This window comes from Sapajus apella, unplaced genomic scaffold (assembly GCF_009761245.1).
Source record: "Sapajus apella isolate SASKATOON/1434 unplaced genomic scaffold, GSC_monkey_1.0 scaffold26, whole genome shotgun sequence".
Classification (NCBI taxonomy): domain Eukaryota; kingdom Metazoa; phylum Chordata; class Mammalia; order Primates; family Cebidae; genus Sapajus; species Sapajus apella.
In genome coordinates, this window is record NW_022436966.1 from 780,129 (window position 1) to 800,807 (window position 20,679).

Genomic DNA, 20,679 nt, shown 5'->3' on the forward strand with positions numbered 1-20,679 from the left:
TATATGGGACCTCTGTGAGAATTAAGTGATATAACATGTGTGCACTGGATCAATGTCTGACTCCAGAGAAGCACTGGGTTCGTTACTGTTCCTGCCTTTGTCCATGCGGAGAACTTGGGAATCACCTCAAATCCTCACTTTCTCATCCTCCACATCCAATCAGTGCTCAGTTGTCCAGTTATGTAATTCTCAAGTCTATATCCTTTTCCTTTGGCTTATTTGCTGGCTAACTTCATTCTTTACAACTCAGTTATCTCCCTGAGAAGCCCCCACCCCATTCTTTCATAGCATTCACCTGCGCGATGGGGTTGTGTGTGTCTCCATCTGTCTCCCTCAACAGGCCAAGACTCCCTGCTCACTCTAGCTGGGAAGCTGCTATGTACATCCCCCCGCCCCACCTCCCGCACAAGCCAGGCGATGTTTCACCAACAGAGCTCTTGTGAGAATTTGGACCAGCAACACCCCCAGCCATCTCTCTTTCACCTTTCTCCTCCCTTTTTCCTATTCAGCCTGACTTCATCTTTATGTCTCCTTGCCTTACAAAGAGGTTTCTGCCCTCATGTTTCCCTCGATCTGTTGACAAAACTTCTTGAATAATTTTTAGTCTCTCCAACTCTCTCACTTGCCCTCTACCCAAGCCTTTGCAACCAGACTTGGACACCCATCATAATAGGAAAATGGCTTGCAAAAGCTCCAGACATTTCATTATGGTGTTAGGATGAGAGCAACATGTGCTTTTGGAGATCACAATAAGTTCAACCTCGTGGAGTTACTGAGACTAAATGAGTTATAATTTCCACCTGATGAACTTAGAGCAGTGCCTGGAAAATAGTAGGCTTTCGATAAACATTAACTGCTATTATTTCATAGAGTTGTGCTGTCCAATATAGAAGCTAGGAGCCAAATGTGGTTATATGGCACCTGAGAAGTGGATGACCCAAATTGAGATGGTCTCTAAATGTGAATACCCACTGCATTTTGTGTTTAAATAGGCTTAGTGCTAAAAAATTTTAAATATTAATATTTTCTATATTGATTACACATAGTAATGGATATGAGTACAATAAAATATCTTAATAGATAATTTTATTAAGCCACTAGAACATTTAAAATTACACATGTGTCTCACATTGTATTTCTATTGGACAGAGGTATAAAAAATACAGATAATCCAAAAGGGGGGAGTAAAGGGAAAACAGAGATCTTATAATTGTCAAATCCTATTACCCAGAAACAACCTTGTGAAATTCTTATAGTATATCCTTCCAGTTCTTTCTATATGTGCCTCCCTTTTTAAAAAGTGTACTGTACATATTATTGTAACTTCTTTATAAGCAATCAAAGCATCTTCGCCACATTAAATATTCTTTAGTTTATAAATTCACTGTTTTTACAAAATTTTGACAAACAGCTCCAGAGCTGTATCTTACTGATGTGTGTTTCTTTTCTACATATTTCTAGCCATATAATTTCCAGATATGCAATATTTTAATTCTATTGATTCACTGTCACCAGTTTGGCTTTGGAAATGTTCTATACAGTTATTATTGCACAGGCAGACTTTAAGAATCTCTCTTCATCCTCTGAAATGTTCATTAGGACACCTTATTTCCAAATTTGAGTCTTTTTTGGTCACGAGTGTTCACAGGCTCCTCAGCATTAGAGCAGCCTCAATCCCGTTTTCTTTTGGAAACTCTCCTCCCTTTATTTTTCAAAAAAGATGCTTGCCTGGATCTGCCACCTCTGGGAGTTGTTCCTTCATGGGCTACACTTTCTTCTCCTAACTGTGGTTATCCATGAAGGCATCTTTATCCTTAGCCTTTCCCTCATTCCACATATTATGCCATTTATCTATCATCTATCTATCTTTTATCATTATCCATTCCCGCAGTTTCAACCAATACCGTAATGCAGACCCTGGCAGGTTTGTAATGCCAGCCCTATATTTTTCCCTAGATCAAGTCACTGATTTTCAAATGCTTGTGAGATGCTTCCTGGAGGGGTCCTACAGGCCCCCGAGACACTCACCATACCCTCCAAACTGAGCTCAGCATGATCCCCGCCAAGTCTGTGCCTCTCTGGCTTCTCTCTTCTGATAATGGCTGCCCCTTTCTGCAGGACACCCAGGCTCAGCAGCTAAAAGGCATCTGTTATATCCCCTTTCTCTCGGTCACTGCTCTGTACATCAGTTAGTCTTTGCATTCTTTCATTTCTTTCTGTTCTCCTTGCCTCTGATTTGGGTTCTTGTTACCTTTTCCCAGTGATTCTCTTTTGATAGCCATTAGTGATCTCCCTCTGCAATTCATATTACACGTGGCTGGCTACCAGATTTTTATACAACACAACTCTAACCTGTTAAAATTTTTTACACAACTCTGGAACCCAGGGTTCTTTCTTTACCTCTCTGTGACTCAGTTTTTCATCAGCAACCTTAATAAGACCTACTCTGAATAGTTAAGAGAATTAGAATGAGGTGGTTCATGCTTAGCTCTTAGCACATAGTAAGCCCTCAGTAAACATTAACTGTTGTGTCACTGTTCCAATAAACTTTGAACTTCTAAGCTTGGCATTCGAGGCCCTTCATGAGCAAGTTGTACCTTTCTAGCCTCATGTCTTCTGCTCACCTTTAGGTAGCCTGCCCCCTGACAATACTGCCACCAGCCAGGGCATTCATCCAGGGACTCTGTGATCTCTGTGCGTGTCCTGTACATTCGCTTTGCTCAAAAACATTACTCCAAGCCAGGTACAATGGTTTACACCTGTAATCTCAGCACTCTGGGAGGCTACACCAGAAAGACCGCTTGAGACCAGGAGTTCAAGACCAGTCTGGACAACCTTGTGTCTACAAAAAATTAAAAATATTAGCCAGGCATCATGGTGCATGCCTGTAGTCCCAGCTACTCTAGGGGCTGAGGTGGGAGAATCACTTGAGCCTAAGAGTTCAAGGCTGCAGTCAGCCATGATCACACCACTATACTCCAGCCTTGATGACAGAGTGAGAGCCTGTCTCAAAAAAAAAAAAAATTACTGCAGAGTGTGTATCAGTCCAACTTCTGAGAGGAGGAAAATTGTCAATAGTGCACATAGTCAACTATTTAGAATGCCAACTTCATGAGAACGTCTAGTTTGTTCACTGCTGTTTTTTCAACACAACATGGTTGCCTGGCATATAATAAATGCTCATTAAAGATTTGTTGACTGAACATATAAATGTGAGAAACATGACTCAAGGTTCCATTTGTTCTGAGATGTGTAAAAATGCAAGTTTTCATCATAATAGAATGTAAAGAAGATGCAATCCTTGCCCTGTAAGGTTTGCCACACCTCCCGAGAGAGCTGGAATTCTTGCCTGACCCTCAGGGTGGGCTTCCCATCCTAGGCCCCATCTTTGAAGAAGATGCTTCTTGCAGAGCCTCTGACTGCTGGGAACGGAAACCCAGACACTTTGAACTGAGAGCCTGCCCAATAATTGGCTAAACTCTCGAGTGGGAAGGACTATAAATTCCAAGTTTCTAGTGTGACTCTATTACATAAAATGTGTGAACTTGGAGCAAATATCCCTTTCTTCCCAAAAAAAAAACATTTCAATGGAAGCCTTGTAAATGCAAAGATAAATCACTTCAACGGATGCCTCATTTTTGCAAAGATAAACCAGAGACTTAATTCTTTAATGGAATCTACCAGAGATCGCAAACTCAAGTGTTCTGCATAATGTATAAATGTCTTCTCCTTAACAGGATATTATCTTTGCAGGTTATTTTATCTTAGCAAAATGTTTCTTTTCAACATTTGGGTCTAGTCTGCTCTGTCTCTGAAAATTAGGATTCCTTCTTGGGAATATATATGCATTCTGATTCAAATTGTTCTCCATCAAACTGGAAAATGAAGAGTAGGGAGGCCTATATTTTCATCTCCCACTGGTAGAGGACCTTTTTTTTTTTTTTTTTTTTTTTTGAGACAGTCTCACTCTGTCACCTAGGCTAGAGTGGTGCAATGATGCAATCATAGCTCACTGCAGCCTCGAACTCCTGGGCTGAAGCAATCCTCTTGGTTCAGCCTCCCAAGTAGCTGGGACTATAGGTCTTTGCCACCACACCCAGCTAATTTGGTAGAGAGTGTTTTGACTTGAATTGCCAAGCCCATCCTGAGCTGTTCTGCTGATTGCTCACTCAGAATTTCAGTTTAGAAGGAATTTTTGGACTTTGGGAAATGTATTTGTATCAGATAATTAAGTGGTGGGAGATTGGCTCAAGGGGGCTCTGGGCAAGCTCAGCCCCTAGGAGTTCTGGAATGGGCACACTGACTCTTGCGCATAAATGGGAGGTGAATGAGAGCAGGTGAAATGTGGGCTGGAGCTGGGAGATGGTTTTCCCTCCCTAAAACTAGAGGGGTTGGACCTATGGGAGGAAAGAATTGTGATTTTGCTGTTACATGGATGGGACTATCAACCAGCAGACATCTGGGCCATGAAATGCAATTGAAAAATGGGGCCATTTGGTATAGCTCAATGTCAAGACACTTCAGTAGGCCCATCCCTACCTATTTTGTTGTTCTGCTGGCCTGATGACCTGCCTGCCTCCCACCTGCCCACTTATACAAATTCATTTGTTCATATCTGGATCTGAACAGCTTTGTATTACACAACAAACACATTGTGTACGTTTTCTGAGTTGTTGAATAATTTGTCCAGGGTCATTTGTAGATTCTTTGTAAGCGTAATCATCTGAATATGATGTCAAATTTGTTTCTAATAATATGGTACACTAGATGTCCAGAGAGACTTCCCAGTACAGATCATCTAAGAACTTGTTTGTGATTTTTAATTTAAAAAATTTCCAAACATACCTAAAGATAGACAAAATAGTATAATGAATACTCACATCCCTGTAACCTAGATTTTATAATTATTAACATTTTTCCATTTTGCCTCATCCTTTTTTCTCTGAAGTATTTTATTTATTTATTTATTTAACAGAAACATGGTATCTCTCTGTCACCCAGGCTGGAATGCTGTGGCACAATCATAACTCACTGCCTCCTCAAACTCCTGGGCTCAGCCTCCCAAGTAGCTGGGACTACTAGCATATGACTGCACTGGGCTAATTTTATTATTATTATTACTATTTGGAGAGATGGGGGGGTCTCACCATGTTGTCCAGGCTGGTCTTGACCTTCTTGCCTCAAGCAGTCCTCCCATCTTGGCCTCCCAAAGTGCTGGGATTACAGGCATAAAGCCACTGTGCCTGCCTTGAAATATTTTCAAGTAAATTACAGGCATCATGATGTTTCACTACTAAATCCCTCACTATGAATCTCTATTGGGAATTCTTTTTTTAAAAAAGCCAACTTTCATTATGGGAAATTTTAAACATATTTTGTAGAGAGAACAGTATAACAAACCTCCATATATTTACTGTTTAACATTAGTTAATAATCTTTTGCCCATCTTAAAAATATCTTTTAGAATGATGGTTGCACTTACACAAAAGTAAAGAAAAATCCCTGGTTTACCCAGAGATTGTAGGAAGTTTGAATTGAGACAAGGAAGTGAGTTCTGAAGCTAGAGTGTGTGTTTGAACAAACTCCAATTCCCTGGTGGCCCAGAGCTTGGGTTTTAAAGGGCTCCAAGTGGGAGGGATAACACTTGGGATTCATCCAAGGCAGGAAGTCAGAGCAAAGATTCCTGAAAGGTGACATCCTTACTGACTGAATGAGAAAAAATTTCACCCCAACAATGGGAGGTGGTGGGCATATGTGCCTGTCTCAGCTTTGATGCTGTGTAGAGGGGGAAAAAAAGAAAACATGTTTTCCTCAGAGTTTCAAGCCACAGCCCCACTCTCACTTGGATTTATGACCAAACATTTTAGGAGGCCCTAAAAGACCCCAAGCTGAAAATTTAGTATTTATTGGCAGAAGAAAACAAATGTAATTATTCCTCTTCTAGAGGAATACATTTGATAGCCAGACGATTTCCCCAGATAAAGTTCCAAGAAAGATAAACTCATAATCAAAAGTCATCAAATATACAGGAAAATAAACTATCACAAATTGCAGAATGAGGCCTTCAAAAAGACCATATATATTAGAATTATCAAACATAGACTATAAAATATGTCAAAAAATAAAAGAGGGAATTAAAAAGAACTAAATAATACCTCCTGTAAGAGCATAAAATGGTACAACTCTGGAAAATTATCTGGTAGTCTGAAATAAAGTTATAACCACTCAACCATTCTACTCTTAGATATATGCACAAATGAAAAGAGTGCATATGTCTACAGGTGATTGTTTCCAGTCACCCAAAATTTGAAACAATCTATATGCCCATAAACAGCAGGATAAATAAATTGCTAGATTCATACAATAAAATGCAGCAAAAAAAAAAAATCAACTATTGACCCATGCAACAACATAAATATATCTCAAATACATTATTGGGTAAAAGAAGCTAGACAGAAAAATGTATGTGCTGTAAGATTCCATTTATATGGTACCTTAGAACCGGCAAAATTAGTCTATGTTGTTAAAAGTCAGAATAGCAGGCCAGGTGTGGTGGCTCCACCTGTTATCCCAGCACTTTGGGAGACGAAGACAGAAGGATCCTTGAGCCTAGGCGTTTGAGATCAGCCTGGCCAACCAACATAGAAAGACTCTGTCTCTACCAAAAAAGGAAAAAATAGTCAAGTGTGGTGGCACATGCCTGTGGTCCCAGCTACTTGGAAGGCTGAGGCAGGATTATCTGAGCCCAGGAGGTTGCTGCTGTAGGAAGCCATTATTGTGCCACTGCATTCCATCCTGGGCAACAGAGTGAGAGCTTGTCTCAAAAAAAAAAAAAAAGAAAAAGATTCAAAAGTAAGAAAAGCAGTTATCTCCAATGAATTATTGACTGGAAAGTGGCACAGTGGAACGTTTCAAGGTACTGGAAATGTCTATATTTTAGCCTAGTGTTTACATGGATGTATACATAGAGAAAAATTAATCAAGATGTATACTTCATATTTATGCATCTTACAGAATATAAATTTCAACTCAGTGTAAACGAGGACCCAACTGACTTGGGAAAGTACCAAAGAGAAATAAAAATTATAATAACTAAAATTAGAAACTTAATAAGAAATTAGCAAATTAGATGTAGCAGAAGAGAGAATTCATAAACTAGAAATCAGAAGAGCTGAGGAAATGCAACACAGAGAAAGGCAAAGCTGTGGGTACATTGAGAGGTTATGCAAGATGGAGGGTTGTGTCTGAAGGATTATCATGTATCTAACCAGGGTTCTAGAAGTAGAAAATAGAGGGACTCAGGGAGAGGCTTCCTTGGAAGAGCTAATGGCTAAGAGTTTTTAAAAATTTGATAAGCCAATTGCTGTGGTATGAATGTTTGTCCCCTTCAAAACTCATGTTGAAACTTAATCTCTAACTTGGCAGTATGAAAGGGTAGGGCCTTTAAGATGTGATCAGGTCATAAAGTCTCCGTCCTCATGAGTAGACTAAACCATTAATGGATTAGTGGGTTAATGAGTTATCATGGGAGTGAGACTGGTGGCTTTATAAGAAGAGAAAGAGCAACGTGAGCTAGCATTTTAGCTTCCTCTCCACGTGATTCTCTGCGCTGCCTTGGGACTAAAAAGACTCTCACCAAATGCGGCCCCTCAACCTTGGACTTCTCAGCCTCCATAAGTGTAAGAAATAAATTTATTTTCTTTATAAATTGCCCAGTTTTAGGTATTCTGTTGTAAGCAAAAGAAAATTAACTGATACCAATCATTGAAATAAAGCCCATTGAAATCCAACAAGATAAAGAAATCTACATATAGGCAATGTAATTGCAGAATGGGAAAGGAAAAGGAATCTTAAAAGTAGCTAGAGAGAGGCCAGGCATGGTGGCTCATGCCTACAATCACAGCACTTTGGGAGGCCGAGGCGGGCAGATCACTTGAGGCTAGGAGTTCGAGACCAACCTGGGAAATATGGTGAAACCCCATCTCTACTAAAAATGTAAAAATTAACTGGGTGTGGTGCCATGCGCCTCTAGTCCCAGCTACTTGGGAGGCTGAGGCAGGAAAATAATTTGAACCTGGGAGGCGGAGGTTGCAGTGAGCTGAGTTCATGCCACTTCATTCCTGGGCAACAGAACGAGAACCTGTCTTTAAAAAAGAAAGACAGAAAGAAAAAGTAGCCAGAGAGAAAATATAGATTATTAGAAAGTGACAGTTGGACTGACAACCAATACTCAAAAGTAGATACCAGGAGAGAGTGGATATATCTTTAAAGATAATGATATATATAGTTATTACATAGATATAACTTTGATAAGTCATTTTTCAAAGCACTGAGAGAAAAGAACTTACAACCTAGAATTGTATTTCCAGCAAAAATTGTCTTTCAAAATAAGGGTGAAATAAAGACATTTTCAAACAAATAAAAAATGAAAATTTCTACCAACTGACCCTCATTACAGGGATTTTAGGCAGAAGGAAAATTATTGTAGAAAAAATGTCTGAGCTGAAAAGATGAATAGTGAGTACAGTTAATAGAATATAAATGAATATTGACTATATAAAACAGTAATGTCCTTTTATAATTTGTGGGACTAAAATATAGAAATAAATATTGAACAACAACAGCATCTAAGTCGGGGCAGTGTGGCGATTAACGTTAAAGTATGTTTGGATTGTACATTTTTTCTAAAGGAGAGTAAAATGATGATTAACTTTAGATTTGGAGAAATGAAACATGCCATCCAAAAAATAGAAATGGGCTATTACTTCCAAATCAGTAAGAGGAAAAAAAATAGAATCTAAAAAACTAGGACAAAAGATAATTAAATAGCAATAAAACAGTTTCTTAATAAAAACAATAGTCGGGAGAAAAACCTTAAATCCATGGTTTCTAGGCTATAGCAGGAGTGTGCCACTAGGCTGAAAGAGCCTTGCTTTGGGACATTAATCTTGTTAGAAAATAACTGAGAAAACATGGAAAGTGTCTTAACAAGAAGTGTTAGAGAATCTGTCATTGGCATTCTCTTCTTGTAGATGGAACACAATCACTGAGCAATTCTAAATAAATACTTAAATCACAGGAATCTAAAAAGTGATGTCAAAACAAAGGTTTGAGTTTCTATTTTTCACAAAAATTTCCAAGAGTTTATCACCAAATTATGATGCCAATAATAATAGTGAGGAGTAGTCAAATATTTCATCATCAAGAAGAAATGTGAGTTGACATGAGGGTGGGTAGGGAGAGGAACACATTTTAAGCCAAGATTCTGCACATGGCTTGAAATTTGAAAGGAAGTAATAGGCCTTCTCACCCCCAAACTATCTTTAAAGTACAAAAAGTTCAAGGCAAATGAAAACGTTAAAAAAAAATCTGAGTAATTGGATTTTTCATGGATGGAACAGAGCACTATAAAGGACATGCAATTCTGTTACCCATTCTAGTTGTTCTGCTAAAACAATTCAGGAATGAAAGAGCAATCATAACTTGAAAAAATTTTCTGTAAGTTTTCAGAACACCAGAAAAAATATAAAATTCATTTATATCTGGTGTCGTTTTACAGTAAACATATATTTTTTGGTGACATACACTGTCTTTTGTGAAGTATTACCTGATTAACTAAAACCTAATGAGGGAAGTAGGATGTATTTGAAGCTGAAGATATTTTACTTCTGGGTAAATTGTGTCTGTCATGGGCATAGGGAATCTAATTTGTAAATGAAGGCAAGTGTTTTGAGTTTGAAATAAAAAAAGAGGACTTCATAACTAATTTAAGTGGGTCTCTACAAATTGTGCAAACTTGTTGTGAAACTTGCAAGTTACTTAATCTTTCAGTGCTAATTTCCTTATCTGAAAAATAGGAATAAATCATAAAACCTACCTTAGAGTTTTTTGGAAGGATCCAATGAATGTGTATATATGTGATGCACTTAGAATAGTAATAGTGTCTGGCACATAGCAATTATTTAGGATTATTAATGAAATAATATACATGGGTGTTGTTTCCATAAACCACTCATAAGATACAATGAGACAGCTGAGGGTATAATGGTGCCTAGCTCTCAACCTGTGCATACTCCCTGCAGAAAATGTCCAAGCCTGTCTTAATTAAACAGCCCTTCACAGGTGCTATGATGCGTTAGTCTGCTTTTGTGTTGCTATAAAGAAATACCTGGCTGGGCGTGGTAGCTCACGCCTGTAATCCTAGCACTTTGGGAGGCCGAGATGGGTGGATCACCTGAGGTCAGGAGTTCAAAACCAGCCTGGCCATCATGGTGAAACCCCATTTTGAAAAAAAAAATAAATAAAGTTAAAAAAAAAAAAAGAAATACCTGACACGGTAATTTATAAAGACAAGAGGTTTATTTGGCTCATGGTTTTGCAGGCTATGCAAGCCTGGCTCAGCATCTGCTCAGCTTCTGGTGAGGCCTCAGGGAGTTTTTACTAATGGCGGATATCAACTGGGGCAGGCATGTCACATGGTGAGAGAGGGAGGAAAGGGTGAGGGGAGGTCCCAGACTCCTAAACAACTCAAACTCAGAGGGCGTCTCCGGGCCAGTCATGAGAGATCCACCCCTATGATTTAATACCTCCACCAAGTCCCATGTCCAACATTGGGGATTACAGCTCAGCATGAGATTTGGAAGGGACACACATTCAAACCATATCACATGGGTATGGATAAGATCACTGGGAGGCTCTCACACCCAATTACTATGGAAGCCAATTTAATAAAACGTATGGCTGTGTCTACACTGGAGCTGCTGATACAAGTGGAAGATTTAATGTGTTGCCACAACGTTTATGGAAGATGAGCCAAAAGCTTTATACACACATTGTCATGTACATCTTGGGGAATTATTGGTGTTGAGATTTGTCGGGATATGAAAGAACTCTGAAGTGATCTCAGTACTGTCAATTATTTGTATGACACTATTCATCCATCTCTGAAAAGCTGGCAAATTTTCAAAACATTTGTAAGTGGAATGGAGGCATACTGGAAACTCCAGAACTATTGAAAATGTGTTGGATTATTGATCATGATCGAGGGGCTTCTGCAGATTATTCAAACATGGAAATATGTGTCAAAATGTACAGGTGGCTGGTGCAGTGAGGTCTTGACTGATTTTTGTTTCCAAATTTCAATTCACCTTTTGTTTATAAATTTTAACAAAATTTAAACAATGGGCTAAGTATTACAGGCACTGTTTTTCTAAGTAGCTTCTAATTGAAACTAAAGACATTTTTCTTTTTTCCATCCAAGGTTAAATCAGTATTTCGTGGTTTGTCATCTCACAGAAGCGATAAATACTTTAAAAACCATTTGAGACAGAACAGAGAAATTATGCCAATAAGTAATCCCCAAAGGTTTCCAAGAGGAAAAAAAAATCTTTTAAGAAAAAAAAAGTTTGTGATAATTAAGGTAATACATTTTCCCCTACTACGTCAGAAAAACAATTTAGTATAAATGCTTATTTCCAATAAATAGTGGCCATATTACTAAACTTATGTTTTTCAAAAACCATTAATAGCAAAATGAAAGAAATTTCAGCAACACTTTCTCATGGGACAGTATGTTAAATGAAGAAATAATTGGATACATGCAAAAATTTTCAGTGTGTCTGTCTGCTATGCCCACACCTCCACACACCCCCTACTGGTCCTGGGTGAACCCCATGGCCTTCCTTCTGGTCACAGCCGATTGCATCAGGGTGGTCCTCTTGGGCTTATCACTGAACTTGATTTGGGGCCAGGCTCAATGAGGTTCTCTCTGAGGCATTTGAACTAAGTGCCCCAAAGGGGAGGGATATTTGGTAATGGGTGGGGGCAGAGTGAGTGCGGCAAAGGTGGGAGGTGGGACAGTGGCTGGAGCATGTAGGGCTGCCCCTCAGTGTGAGTCCAGGAGAGCAGTCCCCCGTGGAGAGGACCTCCTGGCTTCAATTCTCATCCCCCACCCCAAAGGCCTGTTGTATTCCAGGTCAGGAGCACTTCCTTTAACATGAAACTGCCCTACCCATGTCTATCTCCCCCAAGCAGCTCTTAAGACGTTGAGAGCAGTGCTTATGTCTGTTATCTCACCCTCCTCTCCAGCAGATGGTCTCCAGGCACGCTAGGAAATGGGTTGATTAGGTTAAGAGGACAGTCAGGAAGTCCGGCCAGCTGAAGGATGTGATGAATGTGGAAGGCACTGCAGGAGGGGACTCTCGACTGGATCCCCTGATTGGTGGCCATCAGTGGCGGGGAGAGGCCTGGAGAAGTCTCAGAAACCTGCTGTTGAGAACAGCGGCCTGATAATGTAGACACTCGTCCCCAGGAGAGCGGCTCCATGTGAGCCTCTCTGCTTCAAAGGCATCTGTTATCTGGTCTCACCCACCTCTCTCTAACAGACCACAAACCACCAGGCTAGCTGGAATCCACGTTCCCACCCCATGCCCATTCCCTGCACAGTGCTTTTGCTCACAGGGTTTTGGCCCGCTAGTGTGCCTTCTTTCTCCCCACCAATGCCAACCCTGCTCAACCTTCAAGGCCTGTTTTAGTCTCACGTCTTCCAAGCAGCCCTCCCTACCCATCGCCCCTAAGCGGTGCTCTTTGGAGTTGTCAGATTGCCACTTACACTTGCATTTGCACAACTCAGGAAGGCCATGTGGAAGAGACCACGGATTCCAGGGCCAGGACATGAACAGAACAGGGTGCCCACTACCCTTGGTTCTCACGCAGAAATTCAGGCCCTCCTCACCCCCTTTTTGCCTCAATCTATGGCCCATCCCCCAAAACAAAAGGAGAGTCAGAGAGGTTCCTGTCTCCCACATCCATGTCTGGGTCTGCAGTGTGTCCAGGGAGCCTCTGATTTTAGCGCTTCTAGAAAGAAGCCTCCTCAAAGGCACAGGGACACTTCTCCCACGCTGCAGCCCACCCATCACCCCTACCCAGTCCTGGGGACAGCCCTGTCTCTGCCCCATTTTGGAACATCGGCCCAGGCCCCCAGATCCAGCCCTTTGCAGCCCTTTGACCTATGAAGGGGCTGAAAAAGAGGCCCTAGGCCAACCAGATGCTCCCTTTTAGAAATGTGAACTGAGAGACATGGAAGGCAGCTGCAGTTCAATGTGGGCCTAGGCCTTGAGAACAGGCCTGCATGCATGCTGAAGTCACAGGGAACAAAGATGAAGTGTGAGCAGAGGCGGCGTGCTGGGAGAGAGGGAGGGGATGCGTGCCGACTGGCAGACACCACAATGGCCCCTGAGAGACAAGGCTTGGGCTCCTGTTCCCACTCATCAGGCATCTGGACAGCAAACCCCAGAGCGAAAGAGGCCCCACAGGAACAGCACAGGCCAGGCGTGCGCCAGGCGTGCGCGGGGAGTGGGACAGGCCAAGGAAGGTGCTGAGGATGTGAAGGATGGGGAAGATTTAGCTAAGCAGGAGAGGAGACGGAGGGACTTTCCTGGGGGTGAGAATGTTTACCATGGACCTCCAGGGGACATAGCCCGTGACTGCCATAGCTGCAAATATTACAACTGTGGGTAAAATGGTGGAAATTTTTTTTTTTGAGACAGAATCTCAGTCACCTACACTGCTGGAGTACAGTGGGGGATCTCGGTTCACCGAAACCTCCCCCTCCTGGGTCCAAGCAATTCTCCTGCATCAGCCTCCTGAGTAGCTTGGACTACAGGCACATGCCACCATGCCTGGCCAACTTTTTTTTTTTTTTTTGTATTTTTAATAGAGATGGGGTTTCTCCATGTTGGCCAGGCTGATCTCAAACTCCTGACCTCAGGTGATCCACCCGCCTCAGCCTCCCAAAGTGGTTGGACTATAGGTGTGAGCCACTGCACCTGGCCAAAATAATGGAAATTAATAGAGGTCTGAAACAGCGGAACTACATTTGCTTTAAGCAGAGTAAATACATCTGCCTTTCTTCCGTCTTCCCTTCTCCCCTTCCTTCCCTCTTTCCTTTCTTCTCTCCTTCCTTTTTTCCCTCCCTCCTTCCCTCCTTCCTTCCCTTCTCTCCTTCTTTCCTTCCTTTCTTCCCCCCTCCTTCCTTCCTTCTCTTCTTCCACTCTCTCTTACAAATTACACTATCTTATTATCAAGGTATTGCATGTTCTCTGTGGAAAAATTGTCAAGATACAGAAAGCAAAAAAAGCTCGATAAAACCCTACCACTCAGATAATCACTATTTTAAAATCTTACTGTTAATAATAATCATAATAGATAACATTTGTCGGGCTCTTTCTAGATACAAGACACTGCTCCAAGACTTTTCATGCATTATTTTAATTCTCACGACTGTATGAGACGGATATTCTTTTTTACTCTACTTAACAGATGAGGACACTATTGAAGTGGGTCGCAGAACTGTGACTTGAATTTAAGCAGGCTGACTGAAGCGATAATCAGTGTTCAAAATTTTGATGTACATATTTGTGGTCTTTTAAAAAAGATCGTAAACTGACATGGACTTCTTTTCTGTTTCTTTTTACAATATAAGTTTTGAAAAAATGTCAAGTAATGAAGGCATAGCTTATATACTTTATATTGTTCAAATAATGTATCTGTGCAACAGAGAGTTAAAAATACAGATGATTTGAGAGAGGAAAACGAAAATCACTTGGAATCCTGCCACCCAAAAGACCGCTGTTCACATTTAGGCCTCTATCCCCAACTCCTGGAGTGAATTTAAGATTAGGAACACAGGTGTGGCACCGGAAGCCAGCAGAGACACTCAGGGAGTCTTTCAATGGCCTGGGGAATCACAGGCGCTTTCAGCAGTTAGGTGTACAGTGAAGGATGTGAATTGTGTTTGGAATCAGCCCGTTCATGTTGAATGGTGCACAAAATCTTTATAAACCACCCTGGTTGCAGCAGAAAGAGAGCTGAGCTGGGGAGTCAATGAAGCTGGACTCTCCTCCCACTCCCAAGATGCCCGAGGCCAGGGAAGTCATTTCCTAGGCCGGCCTCAGTTTTCTCATCTGTATAGTGAGCCGCTACAATTCTAGCAAGGAGTGACTGGCAGCAGAGCTCCCTTTCTGAGTTATCTGCAGTATTTTGGGCGATTCCTGACACAGTTCCCACCCAGCGCTGGCACAAGAAACAAGAGGGCCGGTATTATGAAAGGGCTGGGGTCAGGGAACACCAAAGGCTTAAGGCCTCCCAAACGAGGGTGTGAGCTCTATTTTCCTGGAGGGCTGGGCCAGCCAAGCCGATTAGGGGCCCGGAGCAGCTGTGGGCCGAGGGAGGCCACTGGGAGTGAGGGGATTGAAACGGCTCTTTCCCACCCTCTCCCCCACCAGCCTGCTCTGTGTAAAAATTCCAAACTCCCAATCAAACCCCCTTCTCTTTTCTCCTTTCATTCACCTGCCCATCTTCCTCTCCTCTTCTCTCCTTTTCTATCCAAACTCATAATTAATCGCTCAAGGCAAAAGTAATGAATGTTAATTGGCCATCTGTAGGAAGACTAATTAAAATCTACCACGCTGGGGTTTCAAACATACCTATAGCAACGGAGTGAATCGGGAATGAGGCGAGGAGGGCTGAGGTAACAGCTGAAAGCCTGCAAAACACCATTGGGCTTAGGTGTGAGGGAACGACGCCAGAGAGGGGCCGAGATGCTGGGGAGAGGGAGAGATGGCGAGGGAGGAAGAAACTTCCTCCATTTGCCGCGCCACTGCAGGACCTGGCATTTTGTGGCTGTTCTGTTTTGTGTTCAACAAACATTTACACATTTCCTTCTCACTGGACATGGCCTAAGGGGTGTCTGCAGCTTGTCAACACACAATTGTTGTACCCCAGTCACAGGCCTCAACACATTCATTTATCCAGGGACACCAGCCCCGTGTCAAAATCACACACACATGCTGGTTCAATCTCATGCACAGCTTTGCATGAGTTCCTGCTTGCAAGGTAACAACCTGTCACGTGTGCACACGTGCACACCCGATTATGAGTGGAGAGCAACCCAGAAATACAACATGTGGTTATATACCACCACTCATAATCACATACAGGTACACTGTTGATGCATACATGATGGAAACACACAGACCCACTGTTACTCAAATACAAATGCCCCATATGCGCTCACGGTACTTTTCAAAGTTACACTCACATTCACACAATAGGCTTATAGGTGTGCATGTACAGCTACACACCCAAAGCCACATTTGCACACCACACCGTTATCTGGTAAGTTTTACATTGGAATGCTTATACACAGGTACACATACAATTATACCCTTTCATGTGTAAGCAAAGCTGAATGTTGAAACCCCCATAAGACTAATTCTAGGGTGGCAAACAGTTACACACACACACAGACACACACACACATGGCTTGGCCCAGGGTAGGCCCATGTGTGATTCATATACATCCATAATGTGCATACATGGAGACCCAGGCCCCTGGCGAGAACACACTCCAGGTGATGGCTTCTGGGCTTGAACTGCTGATACAAATCTTTGGCTTCATCTTTTCTCTCAGAACACCCTGCTGTGAGCACCACAAGCATCCAAAGCCTGTTAGATTGTCCCATCCAGCCTTCAGGCAGCAAGAACCATGGATTTGAGGACAGTCTGAGAGATGGCCCAGGGTTAAGATGGTCTCTGATGAGGCCAGGACGGGGGTGAGGGTGCCAGCCTGTGAGATGGGTGGCAGGGCCTTTCTATTCATGTCTTGAAGGGGTCAGCTCCGTGGGTCAGGGGAGGATTAAACGGCATGGCCATGGCATTGTGGGAAGCGCACTGATACAGGGGTGGGGTCCCTTTGGCCAGGATCCCTCTTTCCTCTGACTCAGAGTAAAAAAGCTGCCCTCCTTGGAGGTTGCGGTGAGCTGAGATCGCGCCATTGCACTCCAGCCTGGGTAACATGAGTGAAACTCCGTCTCAAAAAAAAAAAAAAAAAAAAAGCTGCCCTCCTTACTAGATAGCTTCTGGGGCCTCTTTCTCATTGCTATAAAATTTCTCTATGATAAGCTTAGATTAAAGCAGGAGGAAGTGCAAACACAAAAAAAGAACGTCCTGACATTTGGGACAGGGAGGGGGGTTGAAAACCTGGAAAGAGTCAGCAGAGAAAAGTTTCTATCCAAGATCCTTACAGGAAAAGCCTCACCATTCTCAAGTCATCCAGGCAATGTGCCAACATGCCGTGTTCCTGGAGACTTGGTGTTTGAGGTTCTTGGACCTTTTGCAGCCCAGAGTCGGTGCCCAAGGCCCATCCTCAGGTCCAGCAAGGAGAGTGGCATGGAGAAGAGCTGGTTGGACTAGGGCAATGTTCTCGGCGCCCCAGAGGGACCTGGGTGTGGGATCCATTCCCAGAACTGGGAGTAAGACACAAGAAGGACTTCCCAGCTGTCGGAGAACAATCCCTGACTACCAGAAGTGAAGGATGTACACAAAGCCAAGTGCTTATCACTGCCTCTCTGGGTTCCTTCCAGGTGGCATAGCTACCTGACATCCCAAACTGACAAGTAGAAGACCCAGATGCTCTGAGAAGTGACTGCCCAGGCCACGAGACAGGCCACAGAAGTCCAAGTCCAGTGGGCCATTTCCTAAAGCTGGGCTGCCCCATGTCCACTCCCTGTGCAGGAAGGGAAGGAGCAGACCTGCTTTTCAGGGCTTGGACTTCCTGGAGAGCCTCCAGGCCCTTGGGAATCTCCCTCTGCCGACTAAGGCCTCAGAATTCTCTGGGAGGAACAGGCATGCACACATACTCTCACACTTACACACACACAGTCCTATGACAGCTTCTACATTTGGAGCTGACAGATGTGCAAGGTAACAGCTCGGCAACGCCTGTGCAGCTGAGGCCCTGGCATCGCGAACAGGATTATTTCCAGCAAGGCTCAGGGCGGCTGCGTGAGCGCACGCCCGGGTGTGTATGTGTGTGTGAGTGTGTGTATGTGAGAGAGAGGAGGGAGGGAGAGAGGGAGTATGAGCGTGTGTGAGTGTGTGAGGGTGTGTGGCTTCTCCCGCCATCTCTCTCCCTCCATCTAAATCTGTCTTACTATATTTTCGAATCTTTCTGCCTCTCTGTTTCCTCCCTGTGTTTCTGTCCCTCTCTCCATCTTCCTCTCTCACTGTCCGGCTTGCCCCGTCTCTATCTTTGATTCTTGTTGTGTCTGCTTTTGTTTCCCTGCCTGGATGCTCCAGAGCAGAGAGGGGACTTACCTCCTCTCAACTCCTCACTTTGCCCCTGGTCCCTTTCCTGTGTCACCTGGGCAGGCCAGAAGGAGGGACTCAGAAAAAGCCCATTTTGTTCCAGAAAATGATGCAGCTGTCTCTGTCCTCTGCACAGGGCTCCTGTCCTGCCCAGGGGGTCAGATAGGGGATCTGGGGCTGTCCTCGGGCGGTCCTGTGGATAAGAGACCGCTAGACAGCTTTCAGATTAGTTAGCTGAGGAACCATGCTGAGCCACTGAGGTCAGCAGGGGGAGGAGCCCCCAAGGGATAGGCATGTCTTTCTCTCTCCCTTCCTCCTTTCCCCCAACTCCTCACTGAAAATAGAAATCCGGGGCTCTCCCAGCTCACACGAAGGGCTCTTAGGGCTGAGGATGCACTTAGCATGGATGAAAGGAGAGACAAAGGGTGAGGTGGGGAGGCTGGCTGGGAAGTAACAATAATTCCCTGGTGGGAGTGGGCTCTACTTCAAAAGTCTGAGACAACATCTGCGCTCTGCGTTGCTCCCTGCCTCCCAGCACTGCAGGTGGGAGACCTCGGAACTAGGGAGTGGGGCAACGATGGCTGGCCTCAGGCTCAGAACCCTGCCTTCTATCGGCTCCTGCCGCTGACCCCAGAGGTTCGGAGTGATTCTTCAGCTCACTTCCAGCAAGCTGTCTTGTGGTTTCTGGTCCACTCCCCTCCTCTTTTACACCCGAGATCACTGACAGATGATGTGAGGGCTGGAGAGGTACCACCCCACAGGGTCTCCACCCAGGGGACTGGGGGTCATCTTCACCCACGTCCCTGTGACCACACAAGAGCCCAGCGGTGAGGGCACGCATGGGCGCTCTTGGTTGTGCTCACGCAGGGGTGTGCAAACCTGCCATGTGAGTCAGATTTATCACGTGCATTCTAGCCTACGCCGCCCTGTTCTGTGGGGAAGGACGAAGGTAAAGGAGGCCAGAAGGCAGCATCCCAGGGCCTGACTCTCTGGGCTGAGGCATGGGGAGATGCTGGGAGGGAGTAGTCCTGGGTGAGTGACCCTGATGGCTGACAGACTCAGCACCAGCCTGGCTGTGGGGCACGCGTGGGTATTCACGGGAAGGAAGGACAGGAATTGGGGATTGACGGGAAGCTCTTGTCCACACTAATCCTAGCTGGTCATGCTCTTGGACACTGACTTTGGCCTGGAATATTCCCCTTACTCCCCTCCTGCTCCTCACAAGCCAGCTGCTGGCCCCAGCGCAGGCGTATTAAGCACAAAACCAAAAACTGCCCAGTGCTCTCACACCAAAGACAAAGAGGAGCCTTGTTTGTCTTTAGGCTCATCCATGGCCCTGCTCGCTCCAGCAGCTGGGCCCTGGGCATGTGCAGGCATGTATTTGTGTGTGCACTCGCATGTGCTCACGTGTGTGGTGGCCAAGGCCAGGTCATGCAGGCGGGGAACACAGATGGTTAGCCCCGGGAGGGTGGCTGCGTATGGCCTGGAGGCCACCACAAAAACCTCCCTGCCCCAGTGTCAGGGGACCTGGGGAGGCTGAGTCCAGGGTTGGGAGCAAGGTCTGGGAAATCCCTGTGGGCAGAAACTGTGGGTCACTGAAGAGGCCTTGGGACCTGGCAGGAAGAGTGATGCTGCCCCTCCCTGATCTTCCCAGTTCCCTGGTGCCTGCCTCCCCTGCCCCTAGTTTAGAATCCTGGGCTGCAGGGGAAGACAGGCTAAGGGGAGCACTTCCGAAGCTCCTACGTCTCTGGGCTCAGAGAAGACAAACATCAGGCATGGGAGGGCCTCGCCACCTCGTGGGGACATGAGGTACTCCTCACTAAGCTCCTGGGCAACCGGCCTAGAGGGGAGGGAGGGAGTCAACCCCAGTGGATTATCCACAGAGTAGGACTGGCACTGACCACCCTCACACTCCCACGGGAGCAAGGGGCGGAGGAAGGAAACCTACCCACCACCCACCACGGCACGAAAGGAAGCCCAGACTGCCATAATCCACCACCTGACCACATAAGAAATGCCTCAGAGGAAGGTGTCCAGGAAGGAATCTTGGAGTTCACTGCTCTAAGGAAACTGAAGCCCAGAGAGACAGCAAGGCTCTGCCCAACACCCCACGGCACCTCTGTCACAGATAGCGTAGTGGGACTGAAGGTTCCTGACTCCAAAGCTCACACATTTTCCTGTAAGCCCAAGACAAGGTGTCCAGACCAGACTCCACCCTCACCTCCAGGAGGCTGAATAGGGGCAGTACAGTGAGAGTTTTTGCCTCAAGTCAGCCAGGGGAGGATGTCTGGGCCGACTAGAGGAGAGAAGGCTGCCAGCGGGGCTCCAGGATGATCTGGATCTTGATACTGAAAGGCAATGAATACTAGCATCTATGGGGCACTTAGTGACTGGAATGCTAGCACTGTGTTGAGCATTTACAAACATTAGATCGCTTAATGTTCAAAACAACCCTTTAGGGTAGGTGCCATTAGAATCCACATTTTCCAGATGAGGAAACTGAGGCACAGAGAAGAAACTTGCCCTGGGTTA